We start from the raw sequence: 27,861 nt of genomic DNA on the forward strand, positions 1-27,861 counted from the left end.
CATGCAATTAATAAGACTTAAAGGATTTACTGCTAACATCCTGGTACCAGATACCACATAGCACCTTCAGAGGTTTTCTGAGTCCATGCCTAGATGGGTCAGAGTTGCTTTCGTGGCACAAGGGGAAATACACGAAATTAGGCAGGTGGCTTTAATGTTGTGGCCGATCAGTGTATGACGTATTTAAAAGATAAATGGGCGAAAATAACACAGTCTACCAGTTACACTACAGGTCCAGTTAATATTCTATTTTTGGATCGATACACAGGCTAATCAATAAGAAAGTCCTTTCTGTCCTACTAAGATTATTTGAAAACAGCATAACAGATGTTTTATGGGTTTTGAATCAAATCATTAATGTAACACCAATACATTTGATTTCACATGGGGAAATAGAAACTTTTTCACAAATGTAAAAAGAAGGGACAGATTTGTAAACTTATAACACCATAATTTTGTTACATGTGAATTCTGAATCAAGTTGACTTGTGGTAAAAACTACTCTTTAGTAGGTTTTTCAACTAATTAATGATGCACACATAAATGTTACAAACCTAACAGAAGGATTGGGAAAAAACAGATTTTAAAAGCATGTTGCTACAAAACAGCTGTAAACAGTTTCTTTAAATTTAAATATTCTGAATTACATTCAAATTGACTTAATTTTTATTTTTGGTATTGCTTTTTACTAGTACTTTTGAGTTACTGGACAGAAAATAATCATAATAAAATTAGAATGTGCATATGTCAAGATAAGTTAGGTAGCCCTGATTATAAAGTTCTCCCCATTTGTTGTTATAATTTTGGGGAATTAGTTAAAGGATATCTAACTACAGGTAAAATTCCGTTACAACGAATATCTTTACAATTAAATTTTCATTACAACAAAGTATGTTTATGGTCCCGACAGTTCCCCCCATATGACAGGAGTCTATAAAAATCTTGTCACTATGAAATACACTCAGTAGATACTTTCATTACAACAAAGTGCCCAAAAGACCTTGAAATGGCTAGATGAATCATCCACAGAGCAGTTGGTTCTGTGGTTGCAGCTCAGTTGTGCACAACGATCCCCAAACAGAAACATTGTAAAATTGTTTTTTCTTCAAACTTTTCTTGTATTGTTTTTATCTTGCCGTTTTTGTTTTCGGTGGTTTTCAGTGATACCATTTGCTTATTACTCATCAACATTTGAAAAACATCCACTATAATTTAACTCACTGTCACCCTCCTATAGAATGACAGACACGAAAAAACAATAACAGTTCACATTAGAAAAAAAAACTTTACATTTTTGCGGCTCTCGATTCCAGCAAAAAGGAAAAAAAAAAATTGCCAGTGAATTCGGAATTTCGCCATCGACATAGTGAACTTTCTTGAAAGACCGAGCAAAAAAAGAAGAAAAATCTCAGTTGCAAACGTATGCAACCTGCTGCATTTGAAGATGTTGAAAAAGCAGTTTTTATGTGGTTCAGTGATGCTCGTTTAAGAAGCATTCCTATTAATGCGGCATTCATTCAAGAAAATGTGAGGTTTCTAAACTCTCTTGGGACCTCCACCAACTGGACAATAAGCCAAAGAGTGTCCCAAAGTGTAATCACCATGTATGTGGAAGACTGTTTATCCGTTGCCTGGGCAACACAAGGCTCATAGCTCTGCTGCAGCTCGCCACCAAAGCAAACAGAAAAGATCTCGATGGGTGATGCAAGGAACATTGTGAATGCAGGGAACAGGATTACTTGGCCACTAACCTAGCCACAACCCTGCCTGACTGCTGTGTCTGTGTATAGGAGAGTGGTAGATCACACTATAATAAATAACCATGCTGTTCCTGTTTCAAGCTGAATAAAGCTGGGTTTGCCAAAGTACTGAGACTCAGCCTCATGTTTTGGGGTGCAAGATAGGAACTTATAGCACGACCACGATATTTTATGATTTGCTTCTGTGGTGCTTTACTGCAGCACTGTGAGCCTCCTGTTGCCCTGCCCCGTCAGCAGACAATCAATCTTACACAGACACAGCAATCGCGATTCGGGACACACTTCGGCGTGTCGCCCGGTTTTGGGGTTTATATCCCAAAAGAGTTCAGAAACCTCACAATATGAAGGAGGATGATTTGTCTTTTGATTGATAATTGTACTGTCCACAACATGCATCCACATTTAGATAATGTTTGTATTGAATTCCTCCTACCCAATTGCACAGCAGTGCATTAGCCTCTGGATTTGGGGAACATTCGCACCCTGAAAGTGTATTATTGCAAGGAAATGTTGATAAAAATTCTCGTCAGCATAACTTGTAGACAGGAAAAGATTAAAATTAACACGAAAGAAGCTATTAAAATGATTGCAAACGCCTTGACGCAAGTTAAAGAAAGCACTATAGTGACAAATACAGAATCTCATTACTACAAACTTTTCATTACAACAAAATATTTTTTAGGTCCCTGGCAGTTCATTGTAACAGAATTGTACTTGTATTTTAAACCTGATGTTACTACTGGAATATATTTTATATTCTACTAGCAAAATACCCGCGCTTCGCAGCGGAGAAGTAGTGTGTTAAAGAAGCAATGAAAAAGAAAAGGAAACATTTTGAAAATAACGTAACCTGATTGTCAATGTAATTGTTTTGTCACTGTTGTGAGTGATGAGTGTTGTTGTCATATATATATATATATATATATATATATATATTTTACACACACACATAAACATATATATATATACACATATCTATACATATACACATATATACATATATATATATCTACATATATACACATACATACATACATACATACACACACATATATAAACATATATATACATATACATACATACACACACACATATATAAACATATATATACATATACATACATATCTACATATATACACACACAGCTATTTCAGTATCAGTGCAATACGCTGTTTGTTAAAACGGTTGACTCCGCTCTTACGTGCAATAACAAATCAAATCATTCAGTTGTCTTTGCTCATATGTCATTTTAGAGCTGGACGCCTGGCATCTTTTTGGCCACAAGTTCGTTTCTGTTTGGTGTGAGGTTCTGTGTTGAGGAGATTCTCAGGATGGATTGCAGGTGCTCATCAGTGAGGCGACTCCTGTGTGCTGTTTTGTTAGTCTTTATCACTGAGAAGAGCTTCTCACACAGATATGTGCTACCAAACATGCACAAGGTTCGAGCCGCATGTAGACGGACTTTTTTTGTTCTTCAAAGTCACCAAAGCGCCGTGCAAACTCAATGCGCATAATAACTCTAGCTTCGCAATAACTTGCAGCATCATAAGGTAGACTTGATTAACGCGGTAAGTGTTCGGCAAGGCAGCTGAAGCGCTGCATTATGGGATCTGTAGTTTATTGTGTTACCAGCGCTTCATATACCCGGCCATTAATAACAATAATACAGTATATAAAATGATCTCGCGGGCCGGATATAATTACACGCCGGGCCGGATGTGGCCTGCGGCCCTTGAGTTTGACACATATGGACTAAATAGAACTTGAAAAGATATATTTTTTCAAATGTGATCGCGCAATTCAGATAGAGTTGACGCGAGACTACAGCCTGCATGCCTCAATGAGTCATCCTCCCTCGCTCTTACTTTTTACCGTTCATCTAATGAATACACTGAGTATGGCTTTACCAAAACAATCATTGATGGCGAATAAAGTATCCATTATTCGAGTATGTAGATCGGTATATATATATACATATATATATACCCGCGTATCGCATGAGAAGTAGTGTGTTAAAAAGCTAGAAAAGAAAAGGGAACATTTTAAAAATAACGTAACATGACTGTCAATATACAGTATTTGTTTTGTGAGTGTTACTGAGTGTTGCTGTCATCAAGGATTTGATTATCATTATTTCTTTCAATCAGGTTCATATTTGTAGGATGTGTTGTGTTCAAGTTACATTCCGTGTTTGTCAATCGCTGTAAAGATGACAGGTTTCATTCATCGATTCGTTTCTTACTGCATCAATAAACAGCTCGTCTTCTTCTTTATCTGAGACCTGACACACTGCATGCACAGGTTTTTTTTACACTGTCTTCCTTTAGCGGGACATTGACTTTTTCCACCGTGTGCTTTGTTTCCGTAGTAGCTGGATTTATGAATATGCTTATCAGACGCTTCATATTTTTTGCTGCCTTTTCAATTGTGTAATTCGGTTTTTGTTCAGCGCTCTTTGGAACTGTTGCTTTTATCTGTGCACTCGCCAGTTCACGTGAGCCGCTCGGTGTACATGCATCAAAGGTTCCCAGCTGTGCTGGTGCCATCTCGTGCTATGTCCATAGCTGTATTTAATGTTACCTTAGTCCTGGCACTTAAAACTTTCTCTCGCAGTTTCGCTGAGTTTGTGTCAAACACCACCCTGACCATCTCATCTTCCTCTCCATAAGCACAGTCCTTCACCCGTGAATATTTAGTGGGAGTTTGCTATTGGATTGCCGCTGACAGACGGCCTTATATGGGCAGGCACTAAATTACAAACGCCAGTGGCAGCCTGTCTATGAACTTAATTTAAAGTGTAGGTTTACATCGTGCTTTGTTTCCGAAGTAGCAGAACTCATGAATATGGTTGTATATGTCACTTTCGCTCGCTTCTTATTGTTTCGCTGCCTTCTCAATTATATAATGCATGTTTTCTTCAGCGCTTTTTGGAGGTCTTCCTGGTTTTCTATGTACTGCGTGATTACGTGGGAGGCGTGATGATGTCACACGAAACTCCGCCCCCACGGCGTTGAAGCTCATCTCCATTACAGTAAATGGAGAAAAACTGCTTCCAGTTATGACCATTACGCGTAGAATTTCGATATAAAACCTGCCCAACTTTTGTAAGGAAGCTGTAAGGAATGAACCCGCCAAATTTCAGCCTTCCACCCACACGGGAAGTTGGAGAATTAGTGATGAGTCAGTGAGTGAGTGAGTCAGTGAGTGAGTGAATGAGTGAGTGAGTGAGTGAGGGCTTTGCCTTTTATTAGTACAGATTACATACAAAGGCACAACATTATTCACTTAAATAATGAAACCACATTTAATAAAAAGCCACTGAAAGGGATTTCTGTTTTTGCCATGGTATTGAATCGTTATCGAGAATTATGCAATTTTGGTGGCATTGCTACTGAATACAAATATTCTGGTATCAAGACATCCCTATTGTGAAAGGATACACTTAAGAAAAAGGAGGCTCTCCATTTTTACAGTTGATAACATTCAACATTACAAAAAGGGTGATCATAGAGTGATGTGCAAAAACATACACCAGCATGCATGCAAAAGTATTCAATGTCTTTAAAAGTCATCACGATGCTCTGAATTTAGAATATTACATACACGTATTCCTCCAATAATGTTATTATTGACAACGGAAGTGTTCTAACAGTTTCATTTTAAAGTCAATGTAAATCATTTTTCAAATTATTTCAAACAAGTAAAAACTGGAAAAACACTGTTTGATAAGTATTCAGATCCAAATATTAATATTGGCAGAGCCTCCCTATGCCACAATTACAGCTTTAAGTCTTTTAGCGTAAATCTGAATCAGATTTGCAGCAACACTGTTCTGGACTATTTTGCCCCATTCTTTTTTTTTTTTTTTTTTTTTAGATTTTCTGCAGATAGATCGGGTTAGTTAAATGACACATCTAGACTGCAATTTTCAAAGGTTTTCAGGGGGGGTGAGATTAGTTCCTGTATTTATCAAGTTCCTCAAAACTACTTCTATTAATTGCACTACAATTCTGACTATGATAAATATTTGTCCTACCCCTGAGCAGCACATTAGGAGTAGTAATGAAACATACAATACCTACTCCCAACAAGGAGAAGGAGTTCATGTTTGAGAATGAATGACGTCATGATTTAATGGCTCCCCAAGCTGCAAAATTTTACTCGTAGTTAACATTTTGTAATTTTTTAATACTAACAATAAGGCATCGCCATAATAATAATAAGAAAAAGTAGTAAGAGAAGAATAAGGAAAACACATTGTGGTAATCTGACCATAATTGTTGCCACTTTATAACATCATCAAGAATAATAATGAAACAAGCACCAAGATGGAAAGACCAATCACAAATACCTATTATGGCCATGGGGAATGCCTTGTAAAATAATAGTTACTGACACAAGCCATGGCTATTAACTGAGCTGTTTCTCTCTTAGCAATTCCCACTTATCTTCTGTGAGGCTCTGTTTAGTCAGCCTAACTACTGAATGCCTCCGGAGTCTCCACCTGCTTCCTTGAACCTTCCCAGGCTTATACAGTGTAACACAAATGTTCCAGGGGTTTATAGAATGCAGATCTCAGTGTACCTGTGTGACATTCCACTGTCAATCACCCATCCAGCCCCACCTATATTCAGGGTAATATAATACATGGGTCAATACTGTGATATCTCTTCTGATTCACATGTGCATGATTATTGGAAAATTTAAGAGGTTTCTATCAACTTAAAAATATACTTACTCAATACAACCAGCACATACATACATACATTTTTCTAACCTCCTTTTTTCTGGTTAGAGTCACAGGGGAGCCAGTGCCTCTCCCAAATGCATCAAGTCCAAGTAATACTGCATCCTGTGAGTTTAATAATAATAATAAAATTAAAAAAAACTATCACAAATCTGCAAATTTTAGTTCCCTGCAAACAAAACAGTATTGATATTTGTATTTTGCTCAGAAATTGCTCTGTTTAATTTTCCTAGAATGCTATTTCACCACAGCCACATCAGATACCATGTGAATAACAGCATACTTCTTTTGTCTCACATCCTTATCTAAACGCAGTGGGTGATGGTAAATCTTTCTGATGATGGTTTATGAATGTGCTAATTTAGGTAGCTATGTTAGCAAACAGTGCTGTAAAGATGCATGATTAATATTGCACTGTTCAAATTCATCTGGGAGATGAACTACAGGGCTGAAAAATCCCAAAAAACAACAACTACAATATGTCAGCTGTGTGGAAGTATATTAAAGTGTGTGAAATTACAGCATCATGTGCCATGAAAAAGTCAGACATGATAGTTAGTACAGGGTGGCAGAGAAAAACGGGACCTTTTGAAAAATCCAACAAAAAATTTTACTGACAGCAGTTGAACCACTACAACTTACCTTGTAAGAGACAGTAATCCAAATTATCAATGTCTGAAAATTAAGTCTTGTAGATGGCATCCTCCTGTACGTATGCATTCTTCCAATCTGCTGTTGAGGTTCCCCATTGATCGCTGCAACATCTCAGCTGGGATACCACAAATTTCGTCTTGAATTCTTTGTTTCAATTCATTCAGTGTCCTTGGCCGAGTCGTGTAGACCCGACTCTTAAGGTAGTCCCACAAGAAAAAATCACAAACGGACAAATCTGGTGATCTTGAGAGCCAGGGAATGTCACCGAATCTTGAAATGACACGGTTATCAAACAATTCTCGCACAGCTGCCATTGATTGCCTTACAATTGATTACTAAATTACTATATGGCGAGACTGTTTACAGCTCAAGGTCCCTGTTCCGCAGTGCTACCAACTGTACTTGGCTCCCAATACGCATTTCAAAAGTTCCCATTTTTCTGTGTCACCCTTTATTAAAGGAAAGACATTTTGCAATACATATCACACAAGACGTTTAAGATGACATCACACAGAAGAATAAGCAGACTTTCAGCAACTTAGTAGTGCAGGCTTTTTTCAAAAATGGCGAATCTGTAGCTGCAACGCAGAGGGTGTTTCACACGCAGTTCGGTTTACATGCTAAAGAAAGTATTCCAGACCGGAAAATGATTTTGCTGTGGGTTCAAAGAGTAAGGGCAACAGTAGGTTTTCAAACATTGTCCTCGGTCCTTGGACCAACTAAAGGAGGCTATTCAAGAAAAAATTGAAGGAATTACGTCCGACAATGCTACTGAGAGTGATGGAAAACTTCCAAAAACGGCTCCAAATGTTTATCAGCCGTCAAGGCCCACATTTGGATGATATAATTTTTAAAACTTAAAAGTAAAAAAAAACTTTTTTATATCTACATTTGGGAATTAAAAAGTTTTTGGTGATACCATGTAGCATTTTTTTTTTTCAATCCCCCTTTGAAATGTCGGAGTTTTTTCTGCCACACCCTGTATATCCATCCATCTATCCTCTTCCACTTATCCGAGATTGGGTCACGGGGCAGCAGCTTCAGCAGAGCTGCCCAGACTTCCCTCTCCCCGGCAACTTCTTCTAGCTTTTGAGGGGGAATTCCGAGGCGTTCCCAGGCAACCCGGGAGACATAGTCCCTCCAGCATGTCCTGGGTCTTCCCCGGGGCCTCCTCCCGGTTAGACATTCCCGGAACACCTCACCAGGGAGGCGTCCAAGAGGCATCTTGATTAGATGCCCGAGCCACCTCATCTGACTCCTCTCGATGCAGAGGAGCACCAGCTCTACTCTGAGCCCGTCCCGGATGACTGAGCTTCTCACCCTATCTTTAAGGGAAAGCCCAGACACCCTGCAGATGAAACTCATTTCAGCCGCTTGTATTCACGATCTCATTCTTTCGGTCACTACCCATAGCTCACGACCACAGGCGTGGGTAGGAACATAGATCAACTGGTAAATTGAGAGCTTTGCCTTACAGCTTAACTCCTTTAAAACCATGACAGACCGATGCAGAGCCTGCATCACTGCGGACGGCGCACCGATCCTCATTCTTCCCTCACTCTTGAACAAGACCCCGAGATACTGAAACTCCTCCACTAGGGGCAGGATCTCAATCCCAACCCTAAGAGGGCACTCCACCATTTTCCAGCTGAGGACCATAGTCTCTGATTTGGAGGTGCTGATTCCCATCCCAGCCGCTTCACACTCAGCTGCGAACCGATCCAGAGAGAGCTGAAGATCACGGCCTGATGAAGCAAACAGGACAACATCATCTGCAAAAAGCAGTGACCCAATCCTGAGTCAACCAAACCGGACCCACTCAACGCCCTGGCTGTGCCTAGAAATTCTGTCCATAAAAGTTATGAACAGAATCCGTGACCAAGGGCAGACCTGGTGGAGTCCAACTCTCACTGGAAACAGGTTCGACTTACTGGCGCCAATGCGGACCAAGCTCTGACACCGGTTTTACAGGGACCGAACAGCCCTTATCGGGGGTCCGTTACCCCATACTCTTGGAGAACCCCCCACAGGATTCCCAGAGGGACACGGCAGAATGCCTTTTCCAAGTCCACAAAACACATGTAGACTGGTTGGGCAAACTCCCATGCACCCTCCAGGACCCTGCTAAGAGTGTACAACTGGTCCACTGTTCCGCGACCAGGACGAAAACCACACTGTATCTCCTGAATCCGAGGCTCGACTATCTGACAGACCCTCCTCTCCAGGACCCCCGAATAGACTTTTTCAGAGAGGCTTAGAAAAGTGTGATCCCTCTGTAGTTGGAACACACCCTCCGGTCTGCAAATCCAGAGGCACTGTCCCCGATGTCCATGTGATGTTGCAGAGACCTGTCAACCAAGACAGTCCTGCAACATCCAGAGCCTTGAGGAACTCAGGGCGTATCTCATCCACCAAGGAGCTTTTTGACCACCTTGGTGACCTCAGTCCCAGAGATGGGGGAGCCCAACTCCGAATCCCCAGGCTCTGCTTCCACGTTGGAAGGCATGTTCGTGGGACTGAGGAGATCTTCAAAGTACTCCTCCCACCGACCCACAACTTCCCTATTCGAGGTCAGCAGCGCACCGTCCCCACCATATACAGTGTTGACACTGCACTGCTTCCCCCTTCTGAGACGCCAGACAGTGGACCAGAATCTCCTCAAAGCCATCGTTCTCCATGTCCTTCCCAAACTCCTCCCAGGCCCAAGTTTTTGCCTCAGCAACCACCGAAGCCGCATTCCGCATGGCCTGCCAATACCTATTAGCTGCCTCTAGAGTCCCACAGGACAAAAGGGTCCAGTAGGACTCCTTCTTCAGCTTGACGGCATCCCATCCCTCACCGCTGGTGTCCACCAATGGGTTCGGAGATGGCCGCCACAAAAGGCACTGACAACCTTACAGTCACAGCCCCGTTCAGCCGCCTCAACAATAGAGGCACAGAACATGGCCCATTCGGACTCGATGTTTCCCACCTCCCTCAGGACATGGTCGAAGTTTTGCCGGAGGTGTGAGTTTAAGCTACTTCTGACAGGGGACTCTGCCAGACGTTCCCAGCAGACTCTCACAACACGTTTGGGCCTACCAGGCCTGACCGGCATCGTCGCCCACCACTGAAGCCTACTCATCACCAGGTGGTGATCAGTTGACAGCTCCGCTCCTCTCTTCACCCGAGTGTCCAAGACATGTGGCCGCAAGTCCGACGACACGACCACAAAGCCGATCATCGAACTGAGGGTGTCCTGGTGCCAAATGCCCACATGAACATCCCTATGCTTGAACATGGTGTTTGTTATGGACAATTCATGACAAGAACAGAAATCCAATAACACCGCTCGGGTTCAGATCGGGGGTTATTCCTCCCAATCACGCCCTTCCAGGTCTCACGGTCATTGCCCATGTGAGCATTGAAGTCTCCCAGCAGTACGGGGGAGTCCCCAGAAGGTATGACCTCTAGTACCCCTTCCAGGGACTCCAAAAAGGCTGGGTACTCCAAACTGCTGTTCGGCGCATACGCAAAAACAACAGTTAGGACCCGTCCCCCCACTGGAAGGCGGAGGTAGGCTACACTCTCATCCAGCAGGGTAAACCCCAATGAACAGGCTCCAAGTCGGAGGGGTAAATAAGTATGCCCACACCCGCTCGGTGCCTCTCACCAGGGGCAACTCTAGTGTGGTACAGAGTCCAGTCCCTCTCAAGGAGATTGTTCCAGAGTCCAAGCTGTGCGTCGAAGTGAAACCGACTATATCCAGCCGGAACCTCTCGACCTCGCGCACTAGCTCAGGCTCCTTCCCCTTCAGAGAGGTGACATTCCAAGTCCCAAGAGACAGCTTCTGTAGCCGAGGATCAGACTGCCAAGGTCTCCGCCTTCGGCCCCCACCCAACTCACACTGCACCCGACCTCCATGGCCCCTCCTACATGTGGTGAGCCCATGGGAAGGGGGACCCACGTTGCCTCTTCGGGCTGTGCCCAGCCGAGCCCCATGGGTGCAGGCTCGGCCACCAGGTGCTCGCCATCGAGCCCCAACTCCAGGCCTGGCTCCAGAGGGGTGCCCCTGGTGACCCACGTCCGGGCGAGGGAAAACGTCGTCCAAGGTTTTTGTTCTTCATAGGAGGTTTGGTTGAAGCGCTCTTTGTCTCATCTCTCATCTAAGACAAGTTTGCCTTGGGTGACCCTACCAGGGGCATAAAGCCCCAGACAACAGAGCTCCTAGGATCACTGGGACATGCAAACCCCTCCACCACGATAAGTTGGCAGTTCTAACTAACTTAGACTAACTTCAACTAACTCAAATCAGGTGTACAGTAATTCCTCGCTATATCGCGCTTTGACTTTCGCGGCTTCACTCTATCGCGGATTTTAAATGTAAGAATATCTAAATACATATGACGGATTTTTAAGCTGGTTCGTTGATTTCTGGACAATGGGTCTTTTAATTTATGGTACTTGCTTCCTCAGTTTGTTTGCCCTGTTGATTTCATACAAGGGACACTATTGGCAGATGGCTTAGAAGCTACCAAATCAGAACATGTATTACATATTAAATAAAACTCCTCAATGCTATAAGATATGCTTCCCGCGCAGAACTTGATTGTTTTCTTGTCTCTGCCTCTCTCTCACCCTCTCTGACATTCTCTGCGCCTGACGGAGGGGCTGTGAGCAGAGGTGCTGTTTGCCTAGTGGATACGAACGCACCTCTAAGAAATGCCGCTTTATCACGGTGCTTCCAAAAACACACTTATTGATTTTTGGATTGTTTGCTTTAATCTCGCTCTCTCTCTCTCTCTCTGACGTTCTCTCTGCTGACGGAGGAGATGTGAGCAGAGAGGCTAAAGGCAAACTTTAAAGCACAAGTATTGATTTTTGATTGTTTGCTTTTTCTTTGCGAGCGCGAGCTCTCTCTCTCCCTCTGAAATTCTCTGCTCCTAAAGAGAAGATCTATTTGCATTCTTTAATTTTGAGAAAAAACTGTCATCTCTGTCTTGTCATGGAGGACAGTTTAAACTTTTGACTAAAATGTGTTATTTCATGTCTAGAGGGATCTAATAATGTTAACAGTGTGGGAGAGTTTATAAGGGCTTAAAATATATAAAAATAACCACACAAACATATGGTTTGTACTTCGCGGATTTTCATCTATCGCGGGGGGTTCTGGAACGCAAACCCCGCGATCGAGGAGGGATTACTGTAATACCAAACAGATTTTTAAGCACTTCCCCACTGGTGATCATCATTTTGCATGCCCCAATGACATGCACAATCAGAACATCTTCAGCATTTTGCATGCCCCAATGACATGCACAATCAGAACTTAATAATGCAATAAGTAATGCCACACTGTCAGTTGCATGTTTTAGAACACAGGAAAAAAGCTGTACCGAGGTTATAACCCAGTAGCAAGCAAAAAAAGTAGAGAAGAAGTATACTTTAGTGAGCCAGAGATAAAGGCATGTGTAGTATGGGTTTTTACATTAAGAAAAGAACAGCGATAACAGCACTGTTGGTGGTGCTTACCATCATATACTGTTTAACAGCTGTCAACATCAGTGCACTCTTTTTGCTCTAACAATTACAAGCATTGTGAAGATGGGGAGCTTACTCTCCCTTACAGGCATATGTTAAGATTGTGAGAGACAGGATGTTCAATATTTTAGATTTCATGAAAGAAATTATTTATTTTTCTTTTTTTTTTTTTAAAGAATAATCTCAGTCTACACTTTCAAACTCTAGTGTCTAAATGCAACCACGGTGTCTACTGTTTTAAATGCATTGTAGTGTACCTCCATTTTAGAGTACTTAGAATTCCACAGCAATGAAGGGATAAAACAAAACATTTCAGAATCAATAGCTAGAACAAGCTATTTGTTTGCACTGACCAGACTACAATCAAGAAAGAGAGTGAGATAGGGCAAGAGAACACATGGTGCTTATCTGACTTCCTATTCAGTAAGGCTGTATTAATCTATTTAGGGTTAAAAAAAAAATATTGAAATGCCCCCAAAATTCTCAAAAACACTGTAATGGATTTGATTGAAATTTCACAATGTTTTAGAAAATCGGACGACTTTTTTTTTTTTTTAATTTGATACTTGTTATGTCGTAATGGTTTAGCAAATGCAACATTCTAACCCTCCACATCCCCCATTTCACCACAGCACCAACAGCAATCCCACTGAGAAATGGGGTGTGCCAGTTCATGCAAATGAAGTTCAGCAAAGCTCAAACACAACATATTTAGTAAATGCTTGCCAGGCACAGTAGCCGTGAGTGTAGTTAATTTCTCATAACTGATCCTGTATGAAAGGTATTTAGTATCTATTACCCCACATCCACTTCATCTTATCTGCAACCTTGTGCCAATGCCAGAGTGGGGACATCAAATTCCATTAGCCAGTATGCTGCTCCAGATGATTTCATTAGTGCCCACAAAGTTTAAACAACAGCATCAATAAAAGTGCCACGTCAAAGGTGGCAACTGTTGCTTTTGTTTTTTTCCTTATTTCCTCAACCCCTCTAGGATAACAATTTCATTATCTCAGTAGATTACAGCAGGTATCTCACAGCAATGTCTCTCAGAATTGCTGGACTTGGGACACAGTTTAACCTTTCAAGTTTCTTTATGACACACAGATAGCATTTGAAGAGGGGGGTTTCCTCCTTCATGAATTAAGAGAGTAACCTTGGTGAAACAAGTGCAGTTAGAAACAGGAAAAATATCACGTCATTGTAGATCACTTCGGTGGACTGGGGTGTGTGTCACATGACAAGAATTCTCAGATAAATGGATTGCCCTACATTTTTGTCATCATTGCATAGCCTTGCATTTTTGAAAAAGCCAACATGGCTGTCCACCTACATACTGTCATTAAGTTTGCAATACAAATGATCGGTGTTATACACTTTTTGAAGTTTAAAAAAAAAGGGGGGAGGGGAATAAAGAAAAAAAGGTGCAAATTAACCAATGGAACCAAGCCACAAGTGAACTGAATGAACTGTGGTTTTCTATAACTGATGTAGACACTGTTTTTCAGATTGTGACAAAAAAGAGAACAAGACGGTGCTTTTGAATGAGTAAAAGTAATAGTAACTTTTGTTTTTGTTGGTAGACATTTATTCAAATCCACTGTATACTGATATCGACAATACTATTTTAAAGCTTTGATGCTAATGAAGAGTTGATATTTGCAGCTGTTTTTAATCTTTGAATAAATCGACTTTAAATCACCTTTGTAACACTACTGAATTTCATTTTAATATAGAGTTCTGCTACAATCTCTTTCACACCAACACCAACAAGGACTGTAAGTAGCAAGTTCAACAGTAAGTAGCTCACATGAACATTATTAGCTCCTTGAGGAAAAAATAAATATTATATACAGAAAAGTACTTATTACATACCTTGCTTTGCCTTAGTTTAAACTTTTTATGTAGCACTTTGAGATTTACTGCTAATATGAAGTGCCCTATAAATAAAATTAGTATTATTATTATTATTTATAGTACCTCTGATAGATCAGATTAACCTAATGTCACTATAAAGGAGGCCCAATGATATAGTAAATTTCCGGGGAAAAGCAGGGTAACACAGCTAAAATACAGATAAACTTCAAAGAAACTGAAACAAAACCATGACTCAATTCATATTGATTTTGATCTAAACCCTCCAAATCATGACAAGAGTAGGCATAAAAGCATTATGTTTAAATCTAACTAACGCTTCTACTTAAATTTCCCATTATTTCTATTAATTACCCATTTTAATTTAAAAACAATAGTTTTCTCTAAATTTGTTTGCGATGACCAAAAACAAAAACCAATTCACTGGGAACAGCAAGAATTAATCTACGTCAGGAATGTTTTACTCACGTTCAATTGTAGGTAGCATGTTCGTCGATGTGTGGTATAAGGACATGGTGGTAACCTTCCTGCCTCAATATAAGGAGACCAGGGTTTACGTCCTGGGTCCTCACTGTGTAGAGTTTGCACGTTCTCCCAGTGTTTGCAAGGGTTTCCTCCAGGTGCTTCGGTTTCTTCCCACAGACCAAAGACATGCAGGTTATGTGGACTGATGACACCAAATTGGCCATGGATGTATGTATGTATGTATGTATGTGTGTTCACCCTACAATGGGCAAGTGCCCTGTGCAGGGATTGCTCTTTCCTTGAGATATGCTTACTGGGTTAGGCTCCAGCTGCCCTGCAACCCTGCTCAAGTTTAAAAGGCTTTAGAAAATGGCATGTTTTGTTCAAGAGTAAGGAGCTGGTTGGGAAACACAAATGTTCCATACAAAAAACTACTCAGTTACTTACATAGTACTTCTTATACATCCAATTAACCCTCAACTATATTCGAGGACCATTGTCTTAGAAAATTTCCAACACAGCTAGTACATAAAGATGAAATTCAGCAAGTTTACTCTTTAGTGACCTAAAAAAAAAATCAAAAATGAATAAAATCCTCTTAACACTAGATGAGCCACAGCTGAAACCAATTGATTCCTTTTTTGAACCTTTATTTTATCTGTGTGTTCCTCAAAATCCAGTCCCTCCTTAACTTTTACTAAAGAGCTGCACTGCAAATGTCAATGTGGTTGTAACTCTATTACCCTATTACTGACACAACAAATGCCACTGAATGTTGGTACTCAGGTGTGAATCACTGTCTCCTGAACAGCACATACTTGACGGCATTTGTACAAAAGAAAAACAGAAGCTGTATACAAACTTATTGTTAGACAGTCTACTATTTTTGTGTCACTGTGCATTATGAAGAAAATGCCTCGCAGTTAGGAGACCCAGGTTCGCTTCCAGGGTCCTCCCTGCGTGGGTTTCCTTCCACAGTCCAAAGACATGCAGGTTAGGTGCATTAGCGATTCTAAATTGTCCCTAGTGTGTGCTTGGTGTGTGTCTGTGAGCGTCCTGCGGCGGGCTGTCACCCTGCCCGGGGTATGTTTCCTGCCTTGCGCCCTGTGTTGGTTGGGATTGGCTCCAGCAGGACCCCGTGACCCTGTAGTTAGGATATAGCAGGTTGGATAATGAATGGATGGATTATGAAAGGAAAGGAGGGGGGAAAAAAAAAAAATCAGAAAAATGCCAGAGCTCCAGTTATTTTAATTAGGTTAGAAACGTGGCTAAATACTAACCTGAAATGGCAGTGCAGTGTTTATTGTACACTATCAAACATTAAGTACATAGCCAGAATGAGCGCAACATTTGGAAATGAGAACATGTTAGGTGACACATATGGTGGACAGAGTGATCGAGCCACAAGCGAATAGAGCAGTGGTGCATTTCAGCTCACTCACAAAATTTTCAGATACTGCAAACTGACTACTACGACTTCTTCTTCTTTAGGCTGCTCCCGTCGATCGCAAAGGAAGTGCAGGTAGATTGCGTTGCATTCAAAAAAAAAAATTTTTTTTAAATGTTATTCTATCATTCTCCCTATGGCATTTGCCACTTGATTGACATACAGGGCGGCCAGTCTGAGATCTCTTTTCTTCTAACACACTGGTCATCCCGCACGCATGATCAAACACGCAAGCTACTGCAAAACTCCGGCTGTGATTTAGTTAGCCTTCCAATTTATATCAACTAAAGAAGGGATTTAAAAAAAAAAAAAATTATTTGAGTAGGTATGGGCTGGATGTGGAATTGGAAGAGGATTATTTTATCTAACAATGTCACAATCGAAGTGTGTTTATCTGATCTGTCAATCTATCACTGCTATTCCAAAGAAGGAAAATGTGGAAAGGCACTTTCGAACAGTTCATAAAAACTGCGAAACTGACTTCCTTCCAAAAAGTGATCTGAAAAAGATAAAGGAGATGGAACTAAAATCACAGTTAATTGGACAGCCGTCATTTTTCACTCGGCTGAATTCAAAAGCAAAGGCAGACACACCGAAGCATCGTTCTGGGTGAGTCACTCGATCATTAAAAATAAGAAGTCCTTCTAAAATGAGAGATGATAAAAGATGCCTTCGTTGAGACAGATGGCTAGGGAGAAATTCCTCCTGATATTTCAAGACCCCTGGCCGGAGAAAAAGAAGTTTCTCCTTGTCATTAAACATGCAGAATACAAGCAACTTAATAATGATCAATGGCCGCTAGACTTAGCATTTTTTTCCCCGATCTGACCAACATGTTGAATGAGCTTAATTTACAGCTGCAAAATGAAGAGAACTCCATGGTCAATATAATTAGCTCAGTTAATGCTTTCAAACAAAAAATGCAACATCTGTCCTCAAAGCTGTAGTCCCTTGATTTGGGGAACACCCAACAGAGAAAACTAACACTGCAAGAGTATGCACTATAGCCTTACAACCCGCTCGCTAAAAACACAGGGAAAAAAATGATAATTTGAAAAATTCTTAATTAAATGAACAACCAAGAAAAGTAACATTGCAACAAAGCACGCGTGCGCCTGGGTGTGTGTGCGTGTCCCTCTTAAGCATGCGCCTTTCTGTGTGTGTGTGTGTGTGTGTGTCTGTCTCTCTCGCCTCTGTGTGTGTCTGTCTGTCTGTTATCTTTACAACGGTTGACTTCAAAGATGAGATGGTCAGGGATAGACTAGACAAACACGGAATGTAACTTGAACACAACCCATCCTCCAAATACGAACCTGATTGAAAGAAATGATAATCAAATCATTGATGACAGCAACACTCATAACAGTCACAAAACAATTACATTGACATTCATGTTACGTTATTTTTAAAATGTTTCCTTTTCTTTTTCAAAACGTCTTTAACACACTACTTCTCCACTGCGAAGCACGGGTATTTTGCTAGTGTATATATATATATATATATATATATATATATATATATATATATATATATATATATATATATATATATATATATATATATATATATATAACTGCTCAAAAAAATTAAAGGAACACTTTGAAAACACATTAGATCTCAATGGGCAAAAAGAAATCCTCCTGGATATCTATACTGATATAGACTGGGTAATGTGTTAGGAACGAAAGGATGCCACATTGTTTGATGGAAATGAAAATGATCAACCTACAGAGCCCTGAATTCAAAGATGCCCCAAAAATCAGAGTGAAAAAATTATGTAGCAGGCTAGTCCATTTTGCCAAAATTTAATTGCAGCAACTCAAAATTGTACACAGCACTTTGTATGGCCCCTGTGTTCTTGTATACATGCCTGACAACATCGGTGCATGCTTCTAATGAGATGACAGATGGTGTTGTGGGGATCTCCTCCCAGATCTGGACCAGGGCATCACTGAGCTCCAAGACAGTCTGAGGTGCAACCTGGTGGCATTGGATGGACCAAAACATAATGTCCCAGAGGTGTTCTATTGGATTTAGGTCAGGAAAGTGTGGTGGCCAGTCAATGGTATCAATTCCTTCATCCTCCAGGAACTGCCTGCATACTCTCACCACATGAGGCCAAGAATTGTCGTGCACCAGGAGCCACTGTACCAGCATAGGGTCTGACAATGGGTCCAAGGATTTCATCCTGATACCTAATGGCAGCCAAGGTGCCTTTGTCAAGCCTGTAGCGGTCTGTGTGACCCTCCATGGATATGCCTCCCCAGACAAAGCTAAAAAAAGTCAAAGTCAAAAATTAAAAGAAATAAACATTTGAAATTCATCTGTCTGTGTGTAATGAATGAATCTAATATACAAGTTTCACTTTTTGAATGGAATTACTGAAATAAATCAACTTTGTATATATATATATTACATACACCCTTTGGGGTGCGAGCAGCTGTTGCTGGGGATGCAAGAATCCATCGAGGAAGAAAAATGAAAAACAAAAATCTTTATCTATCCATTCCTAAATAATTAAATGGGCAAGCTATTTCGTATTAGTGCAATACGCTGCTTGTTAAAACGGATGACTCCCGCTCTTACGTGCACTTAGTGCTGCGTGGGTATTATGAACTATCGTATCTGTTCAAGTTCTATTTAAATTTTAAATATAAGTAATTTTTATTTAGTCGACAGAAATATGTTTGGTAGGAATGCAAGTTAAATTTAGTCATCATTTCAATACCCTACCAAAGATATTTCTGTCGACTAAATCGAATCTACTTATATCCAAATAGAACTGGAAAAGATATATTTTTTCGAATCTGATCGTGCATTTTAGATTGACTTGATGTGCACTACATCGAGCCTACATGCTATTGAGCTCTTGCCTGCCTGCCTCAATAAGTCACCATCGCTTCGCTCTTACTTTTTTACAGTTCATTTAATCATGGCTAGTCGTGAAAAAATTAGAAAATGGAAGGAGGATTACACCGAGTATGGCTTTACCAAAACAATTATTGATGGCGAATAAAGTATCCATTATTCATAAAGCTTCAATTGGTGATCTGTTTTTCTGCGTTAACCTCATATTTTTTCATACTTCTTCTCAAACCAAGGGGGTGCGAAATCGGGGTCGTCCGTCACAGGGGGTGCAAGTGTAAAATGAATGGGGAAGCGCTGATATATATGTTTGTGTGTGTGTGTGTGTATATGATATATGTGTATTATATATGTGTATTATATAAAAACTATATATGTGTATATATATATATATATATATTGAAATAGTTTTACTGTCAAATAATGCAAAGAGTACGTGGCACGTGTTTCGCCCTAATTCTGGGCTTATCAGGAAGTACACACTCATTGCACCCCCTCAAGGGAATCGAACCTCGGACGTCAGCACTAGAGGCGAAGCCTCTTGTGTTGCGCCACGGCGTGTGGTTCATTTATTTGACAGTATGTAGATCGGGGTATATATAACATAATTCCTGTAGCCACAATAAATGACTTTATTGAATAGACAAACCAGGGGTGAGCAAGTTCCTTTCTACTGCAGCCACAGCCGCGATACACATAAAAAACATCAATAATAACTCATAAACTTGCAATATTATTTAGGAAAATCGCAACATTTTACTCACTAAAAATTTGGATTGTTTGTAAACAAAATCCATCATCCTCTCTTTCCTCAAAAACAGTTCAATTACTCTGTCATACGGATTATCCATGCGCTTCAGTTCCATCTAAAAGTCCCTTTCTATCGCCATCGAAGCTAATGCTGAAAGTCGAACCTGCCCGGTCGTATTTCTAGCATAAGTTTTAATTCGCTTTAGGGCTGAAAATGTCCGCTCGACAGAAGCAGTGTACACGGGAATGGTCACCGCCAAATATACCAATGTGAACAACTGCAACCATGCTTCATTCAGATTTTTCTAATGAAGGAAGTCAAGGAGATCAGTAGGAGATTTTACTGCAAAATCATCCATGGCATACATTACAGTCAGTTCTGTTTTTAGCCGAGACAGATCAAAAACCGCTCCGTGGCTCTTGTGTTAAACTGGAAAAGGCTGCATGCGTGAAATTTTTCTAGTATTCCCGAAACTTCTGGGGCTCGAGGAGCGTGACAAACATCAGGTTTTCGTGGTCTTGAAATCTGGTCTGTGTCTGGCAAATAATATTGTCCAGAATCCTGCCATGGAGTTGGCCATTGTGCGCGTGAGGATGCTTGGAGCGCTTGTGGTGCGTTCAGTGGCCCCGTAGAGTTCCTCATATCGGCTTCTATCCAATCAATGGGTCTGAATACGGTGACGTTGTCGTACGCCTGACTGGTTGAAGCAACAGGTTAATCGACATTTATTCTGTGTTAGAGTGCCTGCACAACGGACTAGCAACAAATGATGGCTGAAATGTGACTGGTTAAATGCTTTAATACAAAAATACATGCCTGGAAGCAGCACAACCATCAGAAAAGCTATGAAAGGAAGCGGACAGACTATTTGGAATTATTTAATAAGTATTCATGGACAAAATATAATTAACATCAGTTTGTGATTCAGATATTTTTACTTATGAATATGCTAAGCACAGTCCTTGACCCGCGAATATTTACCTTATATGGGCAGGCATTTAATTACGTGGGAGGCGTGATGATGCGAAACGCAACTCTGCAGCTGCAGTTTATTACAGTATATGAACGAAAATAGGTTCCAATTATGACCATTACGCGTAGAATTTCGAAATGAAACCTGCCCAACTTTTGTAAGTAAGCTGTAAGGAATAAGCCTGCCAAATTTCAGCCTTCTACCTACACAGGAAGTTGGAGATTTCATGATGAGTGAGTGAGTGAGTCAGTCAGGGCTTTGCCTTTTATTAGTATAGATAAAATTAGGAGTCTATAGAATAGCTCCAGTTGATCCAAACCAGCCTATTTTGACAAAAAAAAAAAGACTCGACTGGTGATCAGTAAATTAGCCGATCACAAAAAAAAAACAATCTTTTCAGCCCCAGCTTTTCTAGTTATAGTTAATACACAATTATCATGCACTGATACAGCACATCTAAACTTTATGCTAATTTAGTGTCAGTTCTCCTTTACCAGAGGTATTATGGTCACTAAGCCAGCATTAGACCTAGTTTATACTTCACGCGATGTGAAGCATGCTCCAGCGGACGCTCCTGCTACGCAAGCGTTTTAATGTTTATACATGTGCGCATACTTTATGTAAATCTGGAATAATCCACCAGGTGGCAGTGAGAGATATTATCACAGTGAGAACAGGTTTGGCTTTGCTGTGTTGCGAATTGCCTAGAACACCCATTAAATTCCAGTGACACCTTACCGCAATATCCTTGAAAAGGATGTTTAAGGATTAAATCCATCAATCCAGGGATGTGCCTATTCCAGCTAGCATTGGACACAAGGCAGAAACAATCCCTAGACGGGGCATCCGCTCATCACAACGTGAATACAAGCACTCACATACACTATCGTCATTTTAGTATCACCAAATCTGCATATCTTTGAAAGGAAACCGGAGTACACTGTGGAAACCCAGCAGGAAAACATGTAAACTCCAGGCAGGGAATACCAGCAACGTGACTCCCTGCGAGGCAGCAGCGCTACCACTCCGCCACCATGTCACCTCATGTGTGTAATCAACAACAGTATTCATTATTTAAATGAAATTAACGATTTATCTTAAAAATGTAACATACGTACTTTAATACATTTCATCATGAAAGTAATATCAAGAATAAATCTAAGGATTCTAAATTTGCAGAGAATTGGAACATCACACATTGAATGTGTTCTATATGGTGATCTATTGCTGTTTGCCATCAAGACAGGAGGAAGCCCCCAAAAAAGACAGCACAAAAGATTATATGTGAGGCTTTTAAAATGTGTTGTGTCATTACAATTGGGAATATGCAACGCTTGAATATAAAAGCACCACGAATGCATCCTTAGCACTCTGGAGAAGGTTTTTGTCCAGGATATCTCCACACATTCAGGAGAGGTAAGACACATGACAGCCCACATGGAGTTTGCTAAAAGACACCTGAATGACTCAGAGATGGTGAGAAATAAGATTCTTTGGTCTGATGAGACCAAGATAGAAATTTTTGGCCTTAATTATAAGCGGTATGTGTGGAGACAACCAGACACTGCTCATCACTTGTCCAATACAGTCCCCACAGTGAAGCATGGCGGTGGCAGCATCATACTGTGGGGGTGTTTTTCAGCTGCAGGGACAGGACGACTGGTTGCAATCGAGGGAAACATGAATGCGGCCCAGTACAGGGATATCCTGGACAAAAACCTTCTCCAGAGTGCTAAGGACCTCAGACTGGGCCGAAGGTTTACCTTCCAACAAGACAATGACCCTAAGCACACAGCTAAAAAAACGAAGGAGTGGCTTCACAACAACTCTGTGACTGTTCTTGAATGGCCCAGCCAGAGCCCTGACTTAAACCCAATTGAGCATCTCTGGAGAGACCTAAAAATGGCTGTCCACCAATGCTTACCATCCAACCTGACAGAACTGGAGAGGATCTGCAAGGAGGAATGGCAGAGGATCCCCAAATCCAGGTGTGAAAAACTTGTTGCATCTTTCCCAAGAAGACTCATGGCTGTATTAGCTCAAAAGGGTGCTTCTACTAAATACTGAGCAAAGGGTCTGAATACTTAGGACCATGTGATATTTCAGTTTTTCTTTTCTAATAAATCTGCAACAATTTCAAAAATTATTTTTTTTCTCTGTCATTATGGGGTGCTGTGTGTACATTAATCAGGAAAAAAATTAATTTAAATGATTTTAGCAAATGGCTGCAATATAACAAAGAGTGAAAAATTAAAGGGGGTCTGAATACATTCCGTACCCACTGTATGTTACATTTTACAGATAAATCGGTAATCTTGTTTAAATAATGAATTCTGTTAATAATTACATACATGGGGTTGACATGGTGGCAGAGCTTTAGCGCTACTGCCTCGCAGGGAGTCATGTCGCCGATATTCCCTACCTGGAGTTTACATGTTTTCCTGCTGGGTTTCCTCAGTGTGCTCCGGTTTCCTTCCAAAGATATGCAGATTTGGTTACACTGGATTTAATCATTAAACATCCTTTCAGAGATATTGCGGTACAGTGTCATCAGAATTTAATGGGTGTTCCAGGCAATTCACAACACAGCGAAGCCGAACCTGTTCTCACCATGATAATATATTGAACTGCCACCTGGTGGATTCCTCCAGATTTACATAAAGTACACATGCAAGTATAAACAATACAACGCTGCAGCATGTGTCGCGTTAAGTATAAACCCAGCCTTAGACCTCCCTCATTTTCTCATATATGAAGTATAGGGAAAGTACTGGAATACTCCAAAAATTCCACTTCGAGATTTTGATGTATATCAAGACTTCCGAGTCCGAAAATACCATTTTTGGAAATATCTATGTGTGTGTGTGTGTAAACACAATAACTTAAGTACACTTTCACTTAGGTCACCCAAATTTTGCATACAAGTATTAGGTACAAAATTTAGTTTTCTACCAGCTTTTGGGCTATTTCTGCTAAGTTTACCTTTCATTCATGCAGCTGCAGAGTCAGATTTATTCAACTTTACTTTTACAATTGTTCACTATATTATTAATTAGGGGGCCTTGCCCCCTGCTCGCTTTATTTGTTGTTGTCTGTCATACAGTGTAAGTTTTGTTAATAAACAAGTACAGCATAATTAAAATGGTAATCCATTTTTATAATTACACCTCAAGAAATCCGATATGGATACACTGGAAAAAAACACCTCTATAAATATAGTAAATGTATACTTTTAACGGTGTAAAAAAAAAAAAAGGCTGTAGTGCAATTAATGACTTAATCATTAAAACCTATAACTGCAGGTATGTTGACATTTAAGCAATGTTTAATTGCCAATACCAATTATTTGACTATGTGAGCATATATATATTATGTTAGAGAAATGGTGAAAACTACTTTTTTTAATAAGCCTTGTTTGATAGGTACATTACAGAAATAAACAATATGACAGCATGTACTGTAATTAGGAAAAGTGTTTTCATTTCTTTTACGTCATGTGTATTAAGGATGCATATTTTTGTACATATTTTATTAGTATGCATTCTAAGAAATTTTTACTGATTTTAGTATTTTATGGTCACTGAGCAATAAGCCTACAGAATTTCATTTTGTTAATAAAAATTAACATTTAACATCTGTGGTTAATAGTTTAATTGTAAAAATACACTTTAAAATAAGGCACAAGGCTCCTATGCATCTAGTTATGCAGGAGCTTAGTGTAAAACATTTTTTAAAAGTGTTAAAAAAAAGAATCGGAATACGGTAATCAAGTAATATGAAATCAGTGCTCGGTACTGTCTTAAAAACACCTGATTGGATCATCCCCAATGATAAGCACACATCATTTTTTATTAAAACACACAGTGAATCCCTACTGAATAACCTTACACTCAAAATTTATTGTTACTTGTGGCAAAATTCAGAACTTGGAAATGGAGCAATTATTTCATGTAATGGATTTAGTATTAGTTACAAAAGGACTAACCCAGTCCAATTCTGATCATGGCTACCACAATCTTCCACCAGTCTCCAGTTGTTTCTATTCAGTGAAGTGTCTAAATAGTCAATATTGTTGGAAATCATGGTGTGATCTTACTTTTTTTCATAACAAATTTCTTAATGTCAACACATTGACTACTCCATTACACTGATAGAATTTCCAGATTTTTCCTTTTTTCCCAAAAAATTATTTTCAGAAGCTAAGTTTCACACTTCTTTTACTGGACTTAAAAGTGATTAGTTAAACCAATAAAAACAAATAAGCCTCTGAAAAGGCTATTCCAGAAAAAATGTTTTATTAATTCTACAAAACAGGAATGAAGAAAGGTTCTGAAATTGACCCAAAGCCACAAATTGTTAGTCTGATTTATACTGGTTTTCCTTTTACTGTGGTGTTGTGCTTGTGTCTATTGTAAGAGATGACGAATAAAATAAAGAATAACTGAAAATGAATAAATGTGACGAATTAAAAAACAAAACGAGTCAAGACATGGTACATTAGAACAGCTGTTGCTGCAACACTTGAGATAAAGGAAAAGTCACTCCTGCAGACATAAGATCGCTAACTGAGCCCATTATGATAAACAGTTCATATTAGTAAATGTCGTTTGTACAAACATACTCAAAATATACTCAAAACAATTGCAGGCTACCTTCCATTCATAAAAAAAATAGGTTCCACATTAAAAGCTGGATAAAACTACTAATGGTGAAGGTATTTGCAGTCATCGTTTGTTTTTGGGATGGGTAAGAAAGCTCCTCCAAACAAACGGACATGTATGATAAGAAAATGAATAAAGACATCTTCCAAAATAAAAACAACATTAATTTAGCAAATACAGTACTTGATATTTAGAACTTAAAGTAAATCCAACATGACGGCAATACCGTGGGAAATTTCTATATACATGTTCCCAATACAAGAATGAGCTATAGCAACAGAACTCGATGCTCGCAAAAATCCTTCCTCAAATCAAAAGCCGAGCAGGGCGACATCACTTCCTGCTAGGAGGAGCTATAATCAATTCACCTGTGTAATCCTAGTTATTTTGATTTACCCCTGCTTCTACGAAAGAGGTGACACATGCGAGTGACGCCACCGTACCACTCGCGACACACAACTGCTGTGCCAAACAGTCAACGTACTGCCCCGAGCATTATGGTGTCAATATGAGACATTAACCATAATTCTGTCGATCCAAATTCTCAATGTATCACAAACCGAACGAATATGACAAATGTTAACCTAAGGTGTATGCAAGATTTACATAAAATGGCAAAAAAGTGTTTGCTAGTTAAACTGTACTAGGTTTCCGGCCAGCTGTACACTCTCGGACCTAAAAGAATGGCTACAATTTATAGGCCTCAACAAGAGGCACTTGTGCCTACTTGTAAACGATAGTATATGTAAGTAGCAGGAATCTCAGCGTATTAAAATGCGTCAGATAGAGTACAATTAAACACCAGAAGCATACGAGAATTGATCTACACGAGCCAGTGCAACAAATCCATCCTCATAAATGGATCTAATTTTATTATAATGCACACCCCAAATACACACGCTCCATCCACCGCCCACCCCCTGTCAGATCCACTCCAAGCATCGCGCGGAGATGGCAGCCTCTTAAAACAGCTTGCATTTTGATGTAATAATGGCAGCGTCAACATGTGAGTAGTTTTCCATGGTTGATGTGACTTTAGCATTGGTTTAAAAATTGGTGTTGATTTGACAGCCTCTACCCTCACTCAAGTGGAAAGGTTATCAGAGCGAGACACGGACACGCGCGTATGTACGCAGAGACTGCACTGTTGCAATGCACCAAATTATGGAATGTGGGACACACCAAAACAACTGCATTAAGAACACGGAGAGTACACAACCCCCGCCCCGCAGCCGCTAACACCACCACCACCACCCTTTAAAAACGAAAACGCACAGCTTGTCGTTTCAGGCGACGCGACAGTGAAGCTTGTCACATTAAACACCACACAGGCCTTAGACCCATGACATACGTCTGTTATGGTATACAAAAATAAATACTCACCCGTACCAGAGGCCAGGTTTAACACGATATGAAGTTAACCAGGTATCCAAGAAGGAGGAGGGAAAAGCCAACAAAAAGTGACGGAGAAATCAGGGTGTAGTACAGCTGGGCAAATAAAACCGTCGTCGTCGTTCTCGTCTAAGCGCCTCGTTGGGAGGGTTTCGCCCCGGATAAAGCAGTGGGATACAGATGTCTAACGTGGGTAAACTCCTCCTAGCGAAACTGCTCAGGCCGCAGCGCTAAGCTTCTCCAGCAAACGAATCCCAAAGATGGCGGCGGCGTGATCCACCTCCTCCCTCCCCGACAAACGCGTAAGGGGGTGGGCTTTAAGAAAATAATAATAACAGCCCCCACAATCTATCTTCCAGTGTGCCTGAAAAATCTTTTTTCCTAGGCACTTGGAAGCGTACACGGAGACGGAGGGGGGGTAATGCTTCCTTCGTCCCGTTCTCCTTGAAGAGCGCCCCCACCCAATACAGGCTCCGATTCCTCGTACTCAGGCAAAAACTCCTTCTAGCTCTCCGAATCCAACTGCCCGTGGCGCGCGAAAGGACAGGCCGTGCTGCCAACTCCCGCGGGCGGGGACATCGCGAGACAGCGCGCGGCGCGTGGACTGGGCGGTGGTGAGACGCGCTGGAAAAGATGTACATGCCGCGCGTACACGCAGGTTGCACGCACAGTGAAACTTTGGAAAATGATATCCTTTACTTGGCATTCATTTACAATATGCACAGATTTTTCATTGTACATTGTATAGTTT

General features: G+C 40.5%; 1 protein-coding gene across 1 annotated transcript in view; it reads right to left on the reverse strand.

The window, feature by feature from the left end:
• taok1a (TAO kinase 1a) overlaps positions 1–27,651 on the reverse strand; it is a 245,509-nt gene extending 217,858 nt beyond the window's left edge. The window contains exon 1 of the mRNA XM_039757195.1: positions 27,102–27,651. The gene's annotated coding sequence lies outside the window, so the exon portion shown is untranslated. The remainder of the gene's footprint in view (positions 1–27,101) is intronic.
• Between the last annotated feature and the right edge of the window lie 210 nt (positions 27,652–27,861).

The sequence above is a fragment of the Polypterus senegalus genome, chromosome 6, assembly GCF_016835505.1.
Source record: "Polypterus senegalus isolate Bchr_013 chromosome 6, ASM1683550v1, whole genome shotgun sequence".
Taxonomy (NCBI): Eukaryota; Metazoa; Chordata; class Cladistia; order Polypteriformes; family Polypteridae; genus Polypterus; species Polypterus senegalus.